This window comes from Bufo gargarizans, chromosome 3 (assembly GCF_014858855.1).
Source record: "Bufo gargarizans isolate SCDJY-AF-19 chromosome 3, ASM1485885v1, whole genome shotgun sequence".
NCBI classification, from domain to species: Eukaryota; Metazoa; Chordata; class Amphibia; order Anura; family Bufonidae; genus Bufo; species Bufo gargarizans.
Window position 1 is genome coordinate 198,661,447 of NC_058082.1, and position 15,909 is coordinate 198,677,355.

Consider the following 15,909-nt stretch of genomic DNA (forward strand, 5'->3'; position numbering starts at 1 on the left):
ACTCCGTATTTCAGTTTTTCTGTTCCGTTGAAAGATAGAACATGTCCTATTATTTTCTATGTAATTACTGTATACTGTATATGCCATACGGAAAAACGGAAACAAAAAACTGAAAAACGGACTGCAAAACACTGAAAAAGCCATACGGTCGTGTGAAAGAGGCCTAACCCTGGGAGTAGGACCGGTGTGATATTCCCTTGTGAAGGCCTCTTCATTGCATTGCCACATGATCTCCAGACCAATCTCTGGCTATCATTGTTTTTGTTTGAGACAAAAGTGAGACTCAATGAAGAGGACAGACCTCCTTCCAGCTTCCACCCACCACTACCCCCATTTGCATAAGCCTATGGCTTGTCCTTCTTGGTGTTTCAATTTCAATGTTGAGGAGTGTATGAAATCATGGGATTACCTTTGCAACGTTCAAGCCACATTTTAACTAAAATTTATTGCAGAATTTCAAAACTAAACATCTTAAGCGTGGTGCCATAGACAGGTTTTTTGATGCAGTTTTTTCCTTTTGAATCAACTTCTAGCTTTGGCTCAAAAACTGAAACTGCCTTGGCCGTTTTGCGGCCCACATATAGCGGGTCCGCAATACAGGGGCACCGGCCTTGTGCGCCTCGCATCATGGATGCGGTGCGGAACGCAGGCACGGATCAGAAGCCCAAGGAACTACGGAGTGCTTCCGTGGGTTTTCTGTCCATACCTCCGCACCGCAAAAGAGTAGTGCATGCACTACTTTTTTGCGGTACGGACCGTCGGATGTGGATCGCGGACCCCATTTAAATGAATGGGTCCACGATCCGCATGCGGTGGCCCTACGATCGGTGCTCGTGCATTGCAGAACTCAATTTGCGGTCTGCAGCACAGGCCTGGCCAGCACACGGTCGTGTGCATGAGCCCTGACTCTAAGGCCACTTTCACAGGTCAGTGTTTGGTCAGTATTTATGCATAAGAATTTGTAAGCCAAAATTCGGATTGGAAACTACAGAGTAAGGCTACATGCACATGACCGCTGTTTATTTTGCGGTCCGCAAATTGCGGATCCGCAAAACACGGAAGCGCGGACAAGAATAGGACATGTTATTTTTTTTTTTTTTGTGGTCCTCGGAATAGAGCAACGGATGCGGACAACATACAGCCAAAGATAGAACATATTGGTGCAGAGGCACAGATCAGAAGCCTACTGAAGTGCTTCGTAGTGCTTCCGCTGGCTTACGATCATGCCTCCGCACCGCAAAAAGATGGGTGAAGTCCTGTCGTATCTGTCAGATGCGGACCCATTCAAGTGAATGGATCCGCATCTGAGATATGGAGTGCACACGGCAAGTGCCCATATATATTGCGGACCCGTTGTTTGTGGTCTGCAATACGGGCACCACGGCTATATGGTCATGTGCATGAGCCCTTATGGTGTACAGGACAAGATTCCAGGTTCTATCTCCCTAGGGGGGATACAAGTTATTATGTAAAACGTTTTAAAAAAGTAAAATAAAAATATTAAGAATTCAAATGACCACTCTTTCCCAATTTTACATATAAAAAATATAAACAATAAACATAACAGATATTGCTGCATCTGAAAATTTCAGAACTATTAAAATATTTTTCCTGCGCCGTCACGGCAAGGGAAAAAAAACTATAAAAACATGTGATTAGCCATTTTTTAGTCACCTTGTCCCCCCCCCCCCAAAAAAAAATTGTATAACAGTGATCAAAAAGTTGTACGTACCCAAAAAATTATACCAATAAAAAACTACAGTTCGTCCTGCAAAGGAAAAGCCCCCATACAGCTCTATAGACTGAAATCTAAAAAAGGTATGGCTGTCAGAAAATGGCGATGCAAAGACTTTTTTTTCAAAGGTTTTAATAAAACAAAATAAAAACTATACGAATTTGCTATCGCAGTAATCGTATTGACCCACTTTATAAGGCCATCATGTCATTTTTAAGGCACAATGAACGTCACAATATCAAAACCCCCCAAAAAACCTTGGTGGAATTGTTTTTTTTTTTTTTTTTACCCCACAAAGATTTTTTTTTTTCGTTTTTCACTACAAGACATGGTAAATTAAATGGTACAATTAAAAATGCATCTTGGCCCGCGAAAAAATCCTTGTCGTATGTCAATGGAAAAAGTTATGGCTATTGGAATGTGGAGAGGGAAAATAAAAAATGCAAACACAAAAACAGTCCTTAAGGGGCTAAAAACATACCAGGATAGGTAACTATTCTATTAGTTAATATCTTTTTTTCAGCCAACCACAGAATAATTGCTTCTGCACAAGCTGTTATACAGTACTTACAGGATTTTGGTGTTCTTTTCAGAAATCAGAAAGATTCAGTTTTGAAAACCTTGTGGAAAATCCACTCCGTCCAGCAAGTAGGAAGTTCTCCTCTGTCTGCACCTGTCTTGTAGCTGAGATGTCAGCTGAGAGGTTTTGTTTGCTGTGCAAAAAAAAAAAAGCCTTTAGCAGTAATGCATGAAGCAACCTGCTACGGCAACAGAGCGCTTTAATGATACTCAGTTGTGGAAAACTGATAAGTATTAAACTAAATATGAAAAATAATGTGCTCATTATATACTGTAAGTGCATGTTACGGGAAGGCTCTGCGTGCTTGGGTACTACTAGGACAGCTAGACTTCACAGCTCAGCCTTATTACTCTTGCCCCTCATTCAGGCTGGTAAATATCTCAAACAGAGCATATACCCACAAACACCAACACTTCCAACACTCGTCAAAAACAGGGCGAGGAGTCTCCAAAACCTCACGCACTCTGGCACAGGTGGCATATACTAAAACTTATAAAACATATTGTGCACTGATTCCTAAGTTGTTTAGGGCAATAAGGAAAAATATTACAGGGATTAGACCTACATAAAATGTGCAGTTATGAATATAAGAAGGAGAAAAAAACAACATAGAAACCTAGAAAAGTGCATTACTTAGCAGTTTCATGTGATAAAGTCCAGTTTCTTTTGATAAAGTGTGCTCTCAGGGACATCGGCAGAAAATGTACACAAGTCCAATTGGCTTGGGTCCCCAACTTGTGTCAACAGAGTATGAATGGAGGACTGTTTTTATACAATCCAGTATTGGGTGTGATCCTCCTCCTTCTCTGGTCAGCCCTCTGGGAGGGAATATCATTATCTGTGCACAATGCCACCTTTACCTTTCAAACAGTCATTATGAAATATCGTAAAACATAACGCCAACTGCATATGGTAGTTGATATACTGACAAACACAAGCATGCTTTCTTAAGTCACTTTATATTATGCCGTCAGATAAATACCTACACAATGATCACCAAGGCATTAATATGCATATGTTGGAGGTGTTTGTACAGTACTTGACTGACAGGTAAAAACCTATGCGCTCATACTCAAAATTATACAATGTTATATCATAAAATGAAAACTTTGTGTAATTTTAATATGTGAGGACAGTCATGTTAAAGGGGTTCCATACCTTTTTCTTACTGATGATGTATCCTTTAGATAGGTCATCATCAGTATCTGATTGCCGGGGATCTGTCACCTGGGATCCCAACTGATCAGCTGTTTGAGATGGCAGCAGTGGCGCTGTGACTGTTAACCCAGCTCCCCGTACATGCGATTCTGTCCCCGCACGCAAGTATAGGTGCCGGGCTTCTTCGCTCCTTCCCGCTGGTGCACGCCGTGCTGACAGGCACGGGCAGCGAGGTTCTTAGCTGTGGTCTGCACTCCTGCCACCAGCATCTCCCTCCCGGCTCTGAGCATAGCTTGCACTCTAGCTCAGAGTTCCTTGTATGTATTTAGGGTGTGTGCGGGCATGTCTCTCCTCACTATGTGAAGCAGCATGCGCACGCCTCCCATCTTCTCTAGCCTATGGCTGGTCTGCAGGAGGTATTTAAAGGTGTCTCCCTCTACAGGAAGGCGCCTGAGCAACTTAGGTTCCTAGCTAGTTTAGTTTTTTTGAGCTAAGGTGTTCTGTTGGTTCTTGTTACATAGTTAATATAGTTGAAAAAAGATATAAGTCCATCAAGTTCAACCAAGAGATAGTTGGGGACATGAATCTCAAAAGGAAGTGAGACTCAGATTTCTACACGTTTTCATAAGCATTAAAGGGGTTTTGCTATCACAGACAATGGGGGTATATCGCTAGAATATGCCCCCATTGTCTGATAGGTGCGGGTCCCACCTCTAGACCACCCAGAGGCGCAGCCACCTACACGGAGAATGGAGCGGGGAAAGTAGTGGAGGGCGCACTACGATGCGCAGCCGCCCTCCATTAATTCTATGGGGCCACCGAAAATAGCCGAGTGCTGGCTCGGCTATTTCCATCGGCCCCATAGAAATTAATGGGAGCAGGGGCTGTGCCTGCGCGGTGCGCTCCCATTCACTTGTATGGGAGCAGTGGGGAGCAGCGCTTGGTGGTGGCTGGACCCCAGGAAACCCTGTGTCCTCCAGCCACAACTCTCCCCGCTCTGTTCTCGTTGTAGGTGCGGGTTCTAGAGGTAGGACCCGCACCTATCAGACAATGGGGGCATATTCTAGCGCTATGCCCCCATTATCTGTGATATGACTACCCCTTTAATGTAATTTACTTTCAAGAATTCATGTAAACCCTTTTTAACTGCCCACTGTTCCTGCTGTGACCAAGTCCTGAGGAAGTCTATTCCACAGATTCACAGTTCTTACAGTAAAGAAGCTTTGACGCTTCTGGAGACTGAACTTTATCTTCTCCAGTCGGAGGCAGTGCCCTCTTGTCTTTTGAGGGCATTTTTCATTTTTTGTATAGCCCATTTATATATTTGTATAGGTTAATCATGTCCCCCCCCCCCCTTAGATGTATCTTCTCAAGACTAAATAAATTAATCTATTTTAATCTTTCCTCATAACTAAGACCCTCCATGCCCCTCAGTTTAGTTTCTCTCCTCTGTACTTTTTCCAGCTGCAGAGCATCCTTTCTATGGACTGGTGACCAGAACTAAACTGCATATTCCAGATGAGGCCACACCAACGCTTTGGAAAGTGGTAATATTACATCCCTGCCCCGCGAGTCCATGCCTCGTTTAATGCATGACAATATCCCGGTGGCCTTAGAAGCAGCTGATTGACATTGTATGCTGTTATTTAATCTACCATCTACAAGGACACCCAAATCCTTCACTAAGTGACCCTCCCAGTGTTACATCCCCTAGGACATATGTAGCACAGAGATTATTACTAGGTTCAAGTCAGCTTGTAGTATCTTTCATAGACTGTACAGTTCTACACAGCTTAGTGTCATCGGCAAAAATAGGAATGGTGCTATTAATCCTGTCCTCGATATCATTAATAAATAAATTAAATACTAGAGGACCCAGCACTGAATCTTGGGGTACACCACTTATAACCCGGGACCATTCTGAATAGGAATCATTGACCACCACTCTCTGGACATGGTCCAGTTTTCAATCCAATTACAAACTATACTTTCCAAGCCTATAGACCTTACTTTACCTATTAAATGTATATGAGGGACAGTATCAAAGGCCTTTGCAAAATCAAGAAACTGTGTACTGGACTTTGGATTACGTATTACGAACTTTGCCTGATTTCCACCTGCCCTGACCCTGATCTACGTTTACAGACTTTGCCTGACTGCCGCCTGACCTGACTTCTGCCTTCATACCCTGACTAAGGGCTCTTTCACACTTGCGTTGTCCAGATCCGTCGTATACTCCATTTGCCGGAATTACACGCTGGATCCGGAAAAACGCGTAAGAAGGCATAATTTTTTCTTTCCGGATGCATCTTTCCGGCTTTTTTTGTAAGATACTGATCCGGAAATCCTGAAGCCAACATCAACGTTTTTTTTCCGGATCCGTAGTACGGATCCGGTATGGGGCCGGATCCGGAAAAAAAACTTTGATGTTGGCTTAAGTCTCCCCAGTGTCTGTGTGTAGACAGCGACAATGATGGTAGTAATAGTCCCTGAGTCCCACTCTAAATAGACTTTTCAACCTTTTCAAGATAACCATAGGTGTGTTATTCTATACTTGTTAAAGGGGTTGTCTTATGAAAAATATTCCACAGTTTTCAAACCAGCACCTGGATCTGAATACTTTTGTAATTGCATGTAATTAAAAAATTTGTATAGCTACTGAGTTATTCAGTAAAACGTATCTTTATAGTGCCACTTAATTTTTTATTTCTTTGACCTGCTCACTGTGAAGGCCGCACATGCTCAGTTTCATCTTTCAACTGCCTCCTGAGCTGTGATAGGGAGAGCATGGACACGCCCCCTTAGCTGCAGCAGAAAAAACACTCCCCTTGAGCTGCCAGCTTGATATAAATCTAGCAGAGCAATGAATGGGGAGATCTCTGTATCTATGTGAGGTACAGGGCTGGTTCGAGCTTTGTTAGAGAGGTACAGTCCTGATCAAAAGTTTAAGACCTCTTGAAAAATAGCAAAAAATCATATTTTACATTGTTTGATCTTAACAAGGTTCCAAGTAGAGCTTCAACATGCAACAAGAAGAAATGAGAGTGAGACAAAACATTTTTTGAACATTCAATTAATTGAAAATAACCATTAAATTGAAGCAGTGTTTTTCAGCTGATCCAAATTTTAGGACCACATGCCTTTTAAAAGGCCAAATCTGTGCAAAGATGTGGATTCATTGTCATTTTCTGTCAGGTAGTCATACGTTGTGATGGCAAAGGCAAAAAACCTCTCCTTTTTTGAACGTGATCAGGTTGTTGAACTGCATAAGCAGGGTCTCTCACAGCTCGCCATCGCTGCTGAGGTGGGATGCAGTAAGAGAGTCATTTGGAATTTCTTAAATGATCCTGAGGGTTATGGAACAAAAAAGTCAAGTGGAAGACCCCAAAAAACTGAGCCGGAGGATCCAATTGGCTGTCGGTCAAGACACTGGACGATCCTCGACCCAAATTAAGGCCCTTACTGGTGCTGACTGCAGCCCCATAACCATCAGACAGCATCTGAGACTGAAGGGCTTCAAAAACAAAAAAACTCTTCAAAGACCTCGTCTCCTTGAACGCCACAGAACTGCTCGTTTGGACCAAACATGGGACATTCAAAGGTGGAAGAAAGTTTTATTCTCTGATGAGAATTTTTTTTACCTTGATGGTCCTGATGGTTTCCAACGTTACCGGCATGACAAGCAGATCCCACCTGAGATGTTTTCTACACGCCACAGTGGAGGGGGCGCCATAATGGTCTGGGGTGCTTTTTTCTTCAGTGGAACAATGGAGCTTCAGGAAGTGTAGGGGCGTCAAACGGCCGCTGGCTATGTCCAGATGTTGCAGAGAGCATTCCTCATGACTGAGGGCCCTTGTCTGTGTGGCAACGACTGGGTTTTTCAACAGGACAACGCTACAGAACACAATGCCCGCAGGACAAGGGACTTCTTCCAGGAGAATAACATCACTCTTTTGGCCTATCCTGCGTGTTCCCCATATCTAAATCCAATTGAGAACCTTTGGGGATGGATGGCAAGGGAAGTTTACAAAAATGGACAACAGTTCCAGACAGTAGATGGCCTTCGTGCGGCCGTCTTCACCACTTGGAGAAATGTTCCCACTCACCTCATGGAAACGCTTGCATCAAGCATGCCGAAACGAATTTTAGAAGTAATAAACAATAACGGCGGAGCTACTCATTACTGAGTTCATGTTTGAAAGTTGGATTTCTGTTTTGGAAGGGTTTAGTTTTTTTTGGAGGTGTGGTCCTAAACTTTTGATCAGCTGAAAAACAGCCTGTTTCAGTTTATTCGTTGTTTTTATTAAATTGAATGCTCAAAAAATGTTTTGTCTCACTCCCATTTCTTCTTGTTGCATGTTGAAGCTCTACTTGGAACCTTGTTAAAGGGGTTGTCCAGGTTCAGAGCTGAACCCGGACATACCCTTATTTTCACCCCGGCAGCCCCCCTGAGCCTAGCATCGGAGCATCTCATGCTCCGATGCGCTCCTGTGCCCTGCGCTAGATCGCGCAGGGCACGGGCTCTTGCGTTTTCAATAACACACTGCCGGGCGGTAACTTCCGCCCAGCAGTGTGTTCGGTGACGTCACCAGCTCTGAGGGGCGGGCTTTAGCTCTGCCCTAGCCGTTTTACTGGCTAGGGCAGAGCCAAATCCCGCCCATCAGTGCCGGTGACGTCACCGGGGTTCCTGTCAGCCCCATAGAGAGCCCGGTACATCACCGAAACTCAGAAAAATGCCTTTGCCCTGTGCAATATAGCGCAGGGCAAAGGAGAGCATCGGAGCATGAACTGCTCCATGGCTCATGTGAGGGGGGCTGCCTGGGTGAAAATGGAGGGCTGTCCAGGTTCAGCTCTGAACCTGGACAACCCCTTTAAGATCCAGCCATGCTAAATATGATTTTTTGCCATTTTTCAAGTGGTCTTAAACTTTTGATCAGGACTGTATTGTCATGGACTATATGATGTCTGCAATTCCCAGGCTGAGGGGTGCAGAATGATGGATCGCCAGTCTGTTTCACTTTTTTGGCAGATTTCCCATTTTAATTTTTTTATTTTTAGCACAGCAAGATTAATAGCCAAACAAAACTCTATTACTCTGATTCTACAAATTACAGAAGCTCCGCTGTATGGGCACACAGCAGGGCGCAGAAGGAAAGGAGCATTTTTGGAGGCTAAATTTTGCTGGACTGGTTTTTAGGCACCATGTCTCATTTAATGACACCCTGATGCACCCTACAGTAGAAACTAACAAAAAGTGACCCCATTTTGGAAACGGGATAAGGTAACAGTTTTGTTTGTACTATTTTGGGGTAAATATGATTTTTGATTGCTCTATATTACACTTTTTGGTGAGGAAAGGTAACAAAAAAATGTCTGTTTGGCACAGTTTTTATTTTTTTAAATGTTCACCTGACAGGTTAGATTATGTGCTATTTTTATAGAGCAAGTTGTTATGGACGCAACAATACCAAATATATCTATTGATTTTGTAGCAAAAAGGTCACAGAGAGGAACGGAGCATTATCAATCATGTTAATGCTCCATGTCTCTGCTGTCCAGAGGGGGCTTGGCTGTCTTTCACGCAGCGGATTACCCACACGGCATCCAAGTCACGTTTTTGTATCCCCATTTTCTGGAAGCAACATTATTTTTATTTTTTGGGTGATTGTCTTATGTAGGGACTTATTTGTTGTGGGATGTGATGGTGGTTTGATTGGTACTATTTGGGGGTATATATGACTTTTTGATCGCTTGGTATTAAACTTTTTGTGATGTAAGGTGACAAAAAATGGCTTTTTGGTATAGTTTTTATTTTTATTTTTACTACGTTCACCTGAGGGTGTAGGTCATGTGATATTTTTATGGAACATGTGGTTACAGATGCAGCAATACCTAATATTTCTGTTTTTTCTTATTTTTCTATTTTTAAGAAACTTTATATGTGTATATTAAGGGAAAGGGGTGTTTTTTGTTTTGTTTTGTTTTTTACTTGTTATTTGTGTCCCACTGTAGTACGTTAAGTTTTGGGGGTCTGACCCCCTCTGCAATGCATTACAATATGGGTATTGTGATGCATTGCCTGTCGGTGTATTACCAGTGTAATACGCTGACAGTTGCCTAGAAGACCCAGCCTAAGGGGCCGGATCTCCTAGTCTTCCGCAGTGCGGGGATCCGATGGAGACCTTTACCCACCACAAACACCTTTTATGTTGCGGTCAACAAGTCTAGTCACTTCCCGCTATGACGTACTATTATGTCATATATCGGGAAAGGGTTAAATACTCAACACACAACGCTACTCATAACACAATGTGGTGTAAAAGAAAAAACACATTTGTTTGAATGTCTTTTCATTTGTTGATATCTTCTTCAATATAAACCTTTTGATATCTTTAGTGTAGACCCTTTAACCAGCAATATCAGTTTAATTATATACCCTTGATTATGGATAACAGCCGTTAACACCATCATTATTACACATTTATTCAGGACTCTTCTAATATACCCATATACTTCTAATATACCTAATATACTGCCTGTATATACCATATCAGGTGTATACTTAGCGAACACACATCCAAAAGACCAAAAGTCTTCTCTTCTTTCTTCATAGAGGTGGCTTGTAGTTAAAGGAGGACCATGTTATAAGGAAAAATAATACAGTGAATAGACTGTCATCTTAGCAACCATGCGTGAAAATCGCACCGCATCCGCACTTGCTTGCGGATGCTTGCGATTTTCACTCAGCCCCATTCACTTCTATGGGGCCTGCGTTGCGTGATAAACGCACTATATAGAGCATGCTGCAATTTCCACGCAACGCATAAGTGATGCGTGAAAATCATCGCTCATGTGCACAGCCCCATAGAAATAAATGGGTCCGGATTCAGTGCGGGTGCACGCATTGCACCCGCGCGGAAATCTCGCCCGTGTGAACTCAGCCTAAAGGTAGGATTTTTCTGCCTTAGGCCTCATGCACACGACAGTGAAAAAAAAAGTCCGTTAAAAATTTTCATGGCCATTTTGCATCAGTCTGTGCATCCATTTTCTGGCCGTGTGTCTGTTTTTAATGTCCGTTTTGCTTCAGTTTTTCATGTCCGTTAAAAACGGACATGAAAAATGGATGAATTTGATTGGCAGTTATTTCTAGACCCACCATTCTGAGAACACCCACAGGATGGTAGGCCCCCAGCTAAATAAATGTCCCCTACAGTGTATATAATTTTTTTTGTTGCTGCCCCCAGCTTTAATAATGGCCCCATGTAGGCCCCCAGCTAAATAAATGTCCCCCACAGTGTATATCATTTTTTTTAACCGCCCCTAGCTTTAATAATGCCCCCAATGTAGGACCTCTTCTTAAATAATGTCCCCCATAGTGTGTTTCTATTTTTCTTTTTTTTTAGGGCTCCCAGCTTTACATAGTCCCCCATGGTTTATATAATATCCCCATAGTGTCCTGCAACAACAACAACAAAAAAACTCACCTTATCCACTTGCTCCCACTGCAGCAGTCTCTTCTCACTTCACAGAACGGGACCTGCCGAAGGTGCGTGATGACATCACTGCGCGCTCCCACGTGGTTACGTCGCCACGCAGATCGCAGGTCCTTCGGCAGGTCCTGCTCAATGAAGAGAGAAGAGACTGCCGCACCGCAAGCAAGTGGATGAGGTGAGTTGTTTTTCTTTAACCCCTAAATGGCCTGTGTACCCATTTTTAACGGCCGTTAGACGGGTGCACTCCTGTCAATCGGCCGTTAAAAACGGTCCTGACATGTCCTATTTTTGGATGGACGCTATTCATTGGCCATTAAAAGAACGGCCATGTGAATAGCCCCATAGTCTTTCACTGGTGCTAAAAATGGCCGTGTGACAGTTGTTACTTAGACGGACGTCACACGGCCATTTTTCATTTGTGCATGTAGCCTTTTCGTATTACAGTTTTTTAAAAATTTAAATTTCACAAAACAGTAAACAGTATTAGTTATCCCTGTAATCATAACAACCTCTACAATAGAGTGAACATATTATTTATGGTGATTGGTAAACAGTGTAAATAAAAATGGGATCCAAGCTTGTCCTGGAAAACCAAGCCCTAAGACACAGCACTGATGTATAAATATATCAGGGGTCAGTACAGAGATCTATCCCATCATCTATTTATCCCCAGGACTGTGACTGTGACGAGGGGACATCCTCTGCGTCTGGAGGAAAGAAGGTTTGTACACAAACATAGAAGAGGATTCTTTACAGTAAGAGCAGTGAGACTATGGAACTCTCTGCCTGAGGAGGTGGTGATGGTGAGTACAATAAAGGAATTCAAGAGGGGCCTGGATGTATTTCTGGAGAGTAATAATACTACAGGCTATAGCTACTAGAGAGGGGTCGTTGATCCAGGGAGTTATTCTGATTGCCTGATTGGAGTCGGGAAGGAATTTTTTATTCCCCTAAAGTTGGGAAAATTGGCTTCTACCTCACAGGGTTTTTTTGCCTTCCTCTGGATCAACTTGCAGGATAACAGGCCGAACTGGATGGACAAATGTCTTTTTTCAGCCTTATGTACTATGTTACTATGTTACATCACGTTTACAGGACAGTCCAGGAGATTGAGCAGAACACCGCCCTCAGAGGCAAGGTAATGTTGTGTCTACAGTGCAACACCTTACAAGCCTTGCCACTCTTCATAGATCTATTGTCATCGGGATAGGGAACACAGTGGAAATTGTCATGTGACCCTGATGGAGTGTGGGGAAAATGGGGCATCACAGATAAACCTGTCAATTGATGCTGAAAATTGAATAATAATACCTAGGTTCACATCTGTGTCAGAGGTTCTATTGCACGCTGTGATACCTTATTCATGTACTACACAGCTTGATGAAGGGCACCAAAATTGGGCCCGAAACGTTGCTATAACATGTACCACTAATGTTGAAAAATCAATAAAAATACCAATTTTTTTTGAAGATTATTTGGTGTGCTGTCTCAAAAATCCAATATTGAGGACTTAACAGATTTCTTGGGTGGAAGAAATCATTCTGGGACGAGCACCCACGTAAGCCCCTTTGGATGAGTGCTGCAGTCGTAGCTTTGTTTACACAGAGGTTCTATTAAAGGTCTCCGTTACAGATTCCGTAAAAAAAATCCAGACAAAATAACGCAGCATACTACACTATTTTGTCCAGAAAAGTGGCGGGCGCCCTGATGGAAACCCAAGAAATCTGACTATAGTCAATGAGGTTGTCTGGTCATGTTCATTTCAGAGCCAGCAATGATGTATTTGTTGTTTTTTTATTTTCCTTTCCCTGGAAAAGATCAGAAAAACTGGTGCAGATGTGAACTTAACCATAGCAGATGTGTACATCAGTTGTGATCATTTAAGACATAAAGATACTGATCAGGATTCAAGTGATATATGTGAATACAAAGTCAAGTTTAGAAAAAAAAATTATCTGATGTCAGTCAAGCTCCTGTTTGTTCATTTTATGTAAGATGTAAATATTGACTAGACATATCATCTGTTTGTTTGTATAGTAATTTATTCTCCTGCCATTTGAGCAGTTAATGAAACGGTGCGTACACAGGTATAATTATTGGCAGTTGCTATTCTGAATGTTATATATATGCACTGATCAGGCTCTGTTCACACTCTGACAATATTGATGGATGTGGTGGAGTTTGCCCCTGGAGGAAGCTGAAGGGCGAAACATACTTCGGGGAAGCGGGGTTGGTTCGATAGCACTGTGGTCTGAATTTTCTTGAATTGTCTCCCCTGTGTCTCATGTATTTTCTGTGATGAGTTATATACCCTGACATACTTGCCATCTGATTTGTGCACTTGGTGCTCTTACACGCTGGGTTGACTTCTGTCTACCTGTGAATCAAACTGAGTTGTGGGGGTATTCTTATTGTAGCACCTCCCATAGCTATCTTATTTTGTTTATATTTTGTCCATTTATGTTGGAGATGTATAGTTGCTAGGGGTGACTGATATTTTATTGTATTTGAATTCATGTGGACTTCTCTTGACCTTATGTGGTTTTACCATGTGATTCGTTCCGCCGCCTTTTGTCACATTGGGATCCAACTTTTATTGAGGATTATTATCAGTATCATGTTTTGTAATATTTTATACATGTATCTTGAATAAAGATGTTATTTAATATTTAGTAGTGTTTTTTTTTTTTTTTTGTTTTTTTTTGTGAACCTGTGACAGATGCTCCTAACAGAACCTACAACACAGGTGTGAACGCGGCTTGATCATTAGGTCCACCCAAGAATTAGTTGGAACACATGAAAAATAGAAGTGTAAGCACCCCAGTAGGGAAATTTCACAGAACTGTTGCATCACTGCATATCATGGTCTGTATTTTCTGGTTTGCATCAACATCTTTTAACCCTTTCACGACTGCTCACTGTCTTTTCACGATGGATGGTGCAGGTTCTCAGTCTGCGGCTACATCTCTTGGCGTTGCTGCAGTTGAAAGGGGTTAAGGGCTGCCAAAACACTCCCAACACAAGGAACTAGCTCAGTTCTTAGCACAGGCTACTTCACAGCAGAAGTTGAAGAAAGCTGCGATCCCGGCTGTTAACCCTTTGATCGTGCCTCACTCCATACCGTGGCATGATTTAAAGAGGCTCCACACTGCTGTAGGGTCACCAGGTTTCCCATTGACCTGATCAGAGACTAGGGGAGTCATAGCAGTCAGCCCTGAGGACCTATGAAGGACCCCAGGGCTATCTGTACTGTAAACCCTGCAGTGCTGGAGGTGTGACCGGGAAAGGAGAAGTGCATCTTGGGTTTGGTTGGATACAGCAACAGGAAGTGATGCATACAGGACAGAAACAAATCACAGTGGAAAGGAGAGTCCAAACTGAAAAAACTACATAAGATGTTAGAAGTACAATGCCCAAAAAGACCTTTCTTTAACACAGACCACAGGTGGTTCTACTGAATAGACCTATGGAGCTTATCAAACATCTCTGATGATATAAGTTTGGTTTAGTACAATCAAGGGTCCATGTATTTCAGATGTAATATGGTGTCTGATATTTATTTTGGCTGTCTGAAACTGCACGTTTGATTGGCCTGATCCTTGGCGAGTACAGAAGCTCTAGTGATCAATAGATTTTTTTCTGGATTTTTTATGTCTGCACAGGTTGACAAAGCCATTCAAATCTAGTAGAAGTGAGTGCACAAAAGATGTGATTCATGGATGACATCAGGACCCAGTGAACAAGAGCCAGGAGCAAGGAAAATAAGTATACAGGTAACTACGTTCTGATTCAATAGATAGTAGACACTTTTTAATTTGCTGTCCCAGGGGACGGATCCATCGCCGCTTCTAAATAAACGCCAGCTCCCTTGCTGGCATAGATTTATACCATTTTCTATTTGTAGAGAATGATGAATGAGACGGGCCTGCTGGCCCATCCCCTTTCCCCGCCCACTTTTGTAGACCTGGCGTGAGCTGGGAAAAGTCGCAGATAGCGGCGCAAAGAACAATTTGGGAGAGAGGTATTTCATTATTATTCCCTATGACAAGGGGTGTGAATCTATACAATTCTTTTTAAATATGAGAGCTCCTCAGTACTCTGCTCATAATGACTTTGTGATGATACTCCTAGACTTTGTTCTCACGCACATGTTTCTACTAAATCTGAGGATAGTGGCCAGGTGTGTCTTTACTGAATAAATGGCCAAGTGACCATCACATATTGAGCCCTGGGTTAGGTATATACCGTAGACGATAGGGATCATTTTCAATCTGAAATACGCCTAAATAAGGTGTATTTCAGGCGCAGATTGCAACTTCGCTACGTTCACGCCAGGTCTAAAATTGTGGGCGTGGCGTTGGTGGGGAGGGGGATGGGCAGGCAGTCCCGTCTCATTTACTATTTTCTACGCCTGCTTTAGGTGTAGAAAAAGGTCTAAATGTAAGACCGCACCAGCGCCTCTTCATAACTCCGGCAGATACACCACGAGCTTAGGGGTTTATTAAGACCAGTGTCTAAAATGCCGATCTTAATAAATGTGCCCCAATGTCCTTATATTATGGACCTCCTATGTGTCTATATTCAATGATTTTTAATATGAGGGCCAGTGTCGTTCTTTTTTTTATTATTATTTGTTTTGTACGTTTATAGGTTTTTAGTGTATATCAATAAAGTTTATATATTTTATGCTTACTCACATCCACTCTTCAGTGAATAGTACCTTTTTTTCCTTCCATCACCTTATACTAGTCCTATATTCATTCAGGTGATTTTTAACCGCGCGTGCTGTTTGTCAAACATATGTTTTGTCCCAAGGATACCTCAAGAAATAAATTGCATGTGACAAGTAGCAAGGTACTTAAGGTCCCTTTACACTGGCCAATTTAGCAGGCGATTGTCAGAAAGAAAGCGTTCCTTCCCGGCAAGCGTGTGCTCGTCAGTGG

General features: G+C 42.5%; 1 protein-coding gene across 1 annotated transcript in view; it reads right to left on the reverse strand.

Moving 5' to 3' along the window:
• The window catches only part of LOC122933381 (regucalcin-like), a 39,789-nt gene extending 36,703 nt beyond the window's left edge, over positions 1-3,086 (reverse strand). The window contains exons 1-2 of the mRNA XM_044288341.1: positions 2,949-3,086; positions 2,307-2,448 (exon numbers count right to left, since the gene is read on the reverse strand). The gene's annotated coding sequence lies outside the window, so the exon portion shown is untranslated. The remainder of the gene's footprint in view (positions 1-2,306; positions 2,449-2,948) is intronic.
• Between the last annotated feature and the right edge of the window lie 12,823 nt (positions 3,087-15,909).